Below are 6,000 nucleotides of genomic sequence, written 5' to 3'. Positions count from 1 at the left end.
TTGGATCTAGGTGATGCTCATAGGGGTGAAGCACCTGGACTTCTCGGGAGGTCACCCATCCTAGTACTACTCCAGCCTTAGCATGCTTAACTAAAAAGTTTCCTCCATGGATAAACCCAAAGCTTGCAACCTCATTTGAAAAATCTTCAAAAAAATTTGTGTCTTATGAACCATTCATTAGAAACCTCCTAAAGCTCATCAATTGATAAGTAGAAGATAATTTCCATAGCAAGTCAAATTGTGATATTGCTATTAGGATTTAATTGTGTGATTTTGAGTCAAACTAATTGACCCATGTTTCATGAGTAGTAATTTATCACAAATACATCTCTTAGGAGATTAAATGGAATACTTAGCACTCATTAGATCTAGGTGATGCAAATAGGGGTTAAGTACCAGGACATCTCGGGAGGTCACCCATCCTAGTACTACTCTAGCCTAAGTGCACTTAACTATGGAGTTTCCTCCAAGGTTAAACCCAATGCTTGTAATCCCATTTCAAAAATATTCACCAAGTGTTGTTCCTTATGAACTATTCATTAGAAATCCCCTTAAGCTCATCAATTGATAAGGAGGAGATAATTTCCACAGTATGTCAAATTGTGATATTGCTATCAGGATTTAATTGTGTGATTTTGAGTCAAACTCATTTAACCATGTTTCATGAGTAGTGATTTAGCATGGATCCATATCTCCTAAGAATAAATGGAACACTTAGCACTCATTGGATCTAGGTGATGCTCACAGGGGTGAAGTAATGGGACTTCTCGAGAGTTTACCTATCCCAATACTACTCTAGCCTAAGCGCACTTAACTATAGAGTTTCCTCCATGGTTAAACCCAAAGCCTGAAACCTAATTTGAAAAACCTTCACCAAATGTTGTGCCTTATGAACTATTCATTAGAAAGCCCCTTAAGCTCATCAATTGTTAAGTAAGAGATAATTTCCACAACAAGTGAAATTGTGATATTGCTATTAGGATTTAACTATGTGATTTTGAGTAAAACTCATTGAACCATGTTTCATGAGTAGTGATTCAACATGAATCCATATCTCATGATAATATAGGGAACACTTAGCACACATTGGACCTAGGTGATGCTAATAGGGGTGAAGCACTAGGACTTCCTGGGTAGTCACCCATCCCAATACTATTCCAGCCTAAGCATGCATAACTATGGAGTTTCCTCCATGGTTAAACCCAAAGCTTGCAACCCCATTTGTAAAACCTTCACCAAGTCTTGTGGCTTTTGAACCATTCATTAGAAAGCCCCTTATGCTCATCAATTGATAAATAGGAAATAATTTCCATAGCAAGTCAAATTGTGATATTGATATCAAGATTTAACTATGTGATTTTGAGTCAAACTCATTGAACCATGTTTCATGAGTAGTGATTCAACACAAATAAATCTCTCATGGGAATAAATGGAACACTTAGCACTCATTGGATCTAGGTGGTGCTCACAGGGGTTAAACACTAGGACTTCTTAGGAGGTCACCCATCCTAGTACTACTCCAACCGAAGTGCACTTAAATATGAAGTTTCCTCTATGGTTAAACCCAAAGCTTGAAATCCCATTTGAAAAACCTTCACCAAGTGTTGTGACTTATGAACCATTCATTATAAAGCCCCTTAAGCTCATCAATTGATAACTAGGAGATAATTTCCATAGTAAGTCAAACTGTGATATTGCTATTAGGATTTAACTGTGTGATTTTGAAACAAACTCATTGAACCATGTTTTACGAGTAGTGATTCAACATGAATCAATCTCTCATGAGAATAAATGGAACACTTAGCACTTATTGGATCAATGGTGATGCTCACAGGGGTGAAGTGTCAGGACTTCCTGGGAGGTCACCCATCCCAGTACTGCTCTAGCTTAAGCATGCTTAAATACAAAGTTTCCTCCATGGTTAAACCCAAATCTTGCAATGAAATTTGAAAAACCTTCACCAAGTTTTGTACCTTATGAACCATTAATTAGAAGGCCTCTTAAGCTCATCAATTGATAAGTAGGAGATAATTTCCACAGCAAGTCAAATTGTGATATTGCTATCAGGCTTTAACTGTGTGATTTTGAGACAAACTCATTGATCCATGTTTCATGAGTAGTGATTCAACATGAATAAATCTCTCATGAGAAAAAATGGAAAACTTAGCACTCATTGGATCTAGGTGATGTGTACAAGGGTGAACCACTGATATTTCTCAGTAGGTCACCCATCCCAATACTACTCTAGCTTGAGCCTACTTAACTATGGAGTTTCTTCCATGGTTAAACCCAAAGCTTGCAATAAAATTTGAATAACCTTCACCGCATTTTGTGCCTTATGGAAAATTAATTAGAAGCCCCCTTAAGCTCATCAATTGATAAGTAGGAGATAATTTCCATAGCAAGTCAAATTGTGATATTGCTATTAGGATCTAACTATGTGGTTTTGAGTCAAACACATTGACCCATGTTTCATGAGTAGTGATTCAAAAAAAATCCATATCTCATGAGAATAAATGGAATAATTAGCACTCATTGGATCTAGGTGATGCTCATAGGGGTGAAGCACCAAGAATTCTTGGAAGGTCATCCATCCCAGTACTATTCTAGCCTAAGTGTACTTAACTATGGAGTTTCCTCCATGGTTAAACACATAGCTTACAAACTCATTTGTAAAACCTACACCAAGTGTTGTACCTTATGAACCATTCAATAGAAATCCCCTTAAACTTGTCAATTGATAAATAGGAGATAATTTCCATAGTAAGTCAAATTATGATATTGCTATCAGGATTTAGCTATGTGATATTGAGTCAAACTCATTGACCCATGTTTTATGAGTAGTGATTCAAAATGAGTTAATATCTCATGGGAATAAATGGAACACTTAGCACTCATTGGATCTAGATGATGCTCATAGGGGTGAAGCACTGGGACTTACCACAAGGTCACCCATCCCAATACTACTCCAGCTTGAGCGTGCTTAACTAGAGAGTTTCCTCCATGGTTAAACCAAAAGCTCACAACCCCATTTAAAAAACAAGCACCAAGTGTTTTTTATTATGAATCATTCATTATAAAGCTCCTTAAGGTCATCAATTGATAAGTAGGAGATAATTTCCATAGCAAGTCAAATTGTAATATTGCTATTAGGGTTTAACTATTTAATTTTGAGTCAAACTCATTGACCCATGTTTCATGACTAGTTATTCAACATGAATCCATATCTCATGAGAATAAATGGAACACTTAGCACTCATTGGATCAAGGTGATGCTCATAGGGGTGAAGCATCAAGACTTCCCAGGAGGTCACCTATCCGAGTACTACTCTAGCCTGAGCACACTTAACTATGAAGTTTCCTCCATGGTTAAACACAAACCTTATAACCCCATTTGCAAAACCTTCACCAAGAATTGTGACTTATGAATAATTCATTAGAAATCCCTTTACTCTCATCAATTGATAGTAAGTCAAATTGTGATATTACTATCAAAATTTAACTGTGTGATTTTGAGACAAACTCATTGACCAATGTTTCATGAGTAGTGATTCAACATGAATATATATCTCATGAGAGTAAATGGAACACTTAGAACTCATTGGATCTAGGTGATACTTATAGGGGTGAAGCACCAAGACTTCCCGATAGGTAACCCATCCTAGTACTACTCTAGCCTAAGCACGCTTAACTATGGAGTTTCTTCCATTGTTAAACCGAAAGCATGAAACTGCATTTGAAAAACCTTCACCAGGTGTTGAGCCTTATGAACCATTCATTAGAAATCCCTTTAAGCTCATCAACTGATAAGTACGAGATAATTTCCATAGTAAGTCAAATTGTGATATTGCTATCAAGATTTAACTATGTGATTTTGAGTCAAAGTCATTGAACCATGTTTCATGAATAGTGATTCAACTGTAAGGAAAATCAGGTGTGGAAATAGATTCCTACACTAATCTCATAAGGAAAGTATGATGCAAATCCTATTAAAATCTTCTACACTTACAGATTCAATATCATGTAAACAACAATATTGCAGCCAACCATGCATACAGAAAATAGATAGAGAAAAGAACACATAACACAAAGATTTTCCGGTGGGGAAAAACCTTTTGGTAAAACAAATCCACCCCTTCAGAACCTACATAATGTATTATCTTCAACAAAAGGTTACAATACACTTGCAGTGCAAGCTCAACAGCAACAACAGAAGACTCCAATAGCAACTTGCAGTACCAACAATACACTCTCATGCATCATCACTCTTCACAACCCTAAAAATGCTTATAACATGCGCTTCACTTTAGGGCTACTCCCAAAGGTAAACTATATTAGGGTAATTTGATGTACCCCTCAAATATCTAAATACTCGCTTAACTACATCCCAATGTACCCGTCCAAGATTAGCCATAAATCGACTCAGGACTCCCACTGCTTGGGCAATGTCTGGTCTAGTATAGACCATAGCATACATAAGACTGCCAACTGCACTAGCATAAGGTACTCTACTCATGTCCTCCACCTCACTAGGAGATTTTAGACAATCATCTACAGATAAATTTGTTCCCATAGAAATAGGAACACATAGTGGTCTACAATCTGCCATGCTGAACCTGTCCAACATAGACTTCACATACTTACTCTGACTCAACCAAAGATTTCTGTTAGACCTGTATCTACTAATTTCGATACCCAAGATGAACCTAGCTGCCCCAAGATCTTTCATCTCAAATTGTGCTGACAACTGATATTTAAAATCAGAAATCATACCCTTACCCTTCCCAAACAGCAACATATCATCAACATATAATGCAACAATAAGAAGGCGATCATTTTCAACTCTAAAATAAACACAATGATCTGATTTTGATCTTACAAATCCAATTGAAAACAAAAAGGCATCAAAATTAAGGTACCACATCCTAGGAGATTTCTTCAAACCATATAGAGATTTCTTCAATCTGCAAACAAAGGATTCTTTACCTTTAACAATGTAGTGCTCAGGCTGTGACATATAAATCTCTTCATCCAAATCACCATGAAGGAAAGTTGTCTTCACATCCATCTGTTCTATCTCTAAATCATATGATGAAGCAAGAGATAACATAAATCTAATGGATGTCAACTTTGCAACAGGAGAGAATATTTCACCATAATCTATTCCCTCTACCTATGAATACCCCTTTGCAACCAATCTAGCTTTGTACCTTTCAACACTACCATCTACACAGAATTTCTTCTTGAACACCCATTTACAACCAACAGATTTTCTCCCTTTAGGAAAAGGTACAAGATCCCATGTTTTTTTTTTCTCTAATGAAGCCATCTCATCATCCATAGCCTCAATCCAGGAACTTGCATCTTCCATGCCCAAAGCCTCTTTCATAGATCTAGGCTCATCAGTGTTAGTAATCAAAGAAAAAGTACAACTGGAATCTAACATAGAATAACCAAACCTTTCTATTTGCTTTCTTTCTCTCATGGATCTCCTCACGGGCTAAGGTTGAGGTTGTTCTTCCTCTTCTTCTGAACTATTAGAGTTGCTAGAGCTCTCCTCATCATTAGACCCAACACGGTCTCTCTGTTCAGTCTTCTCAGGGGTAGGAGGCAACTGAACAACATCCTTTTCCTTTTCCTTTTCATCTGGTTGTAGCACAATAGGAGAAGATGTTAGCTCTCTAAAAATAACATTTTTGCTATACAACACCTTACTAGTCACAAGATCCCAAAGCTTGTATCCTTTCACACTGGCACTGTACCCGATGAAAATACATTTAACAACTTTGTTTTCCAACTTAGATCTTTTCTCCTTTGGAACATGTGCATAAGTTTCAAAACCAAAAACATGAAGATGTCTAATTGAAGGCTTCTTACCAGACCACACCTCCATGGGTGTCTTACCAACAAGCGCTGATGTAGGAGATCTGTTAACCAAATATCAAGCAATAGCCATAGCTTCGGCCCAAAACCTTTGTTCTAAACGAGCTCCACTAAGCA

Source organism: Cupressus sempervirens, chromosome 4 (genome assembly GCF_028749045.1).
Source record: "Cupressus sempervirens isolate cs-2001-9-10 chromosome 4, ASM2874904v1, whole genome shotgun sequence".
In the NCBI taxonomy this organism is placed as follows: domain Eukaryota; kingdom Viridiplantae; phylum Streptophyta; class Pinopsida; order Cupressales; family Cupressaceae; genus Cupressus; species Cupressus sempervirens.
The sequence above is the reverse complement of the archived record's forward strand: the minus strand, read 5'-3'. Positions refer to the sequence as shown.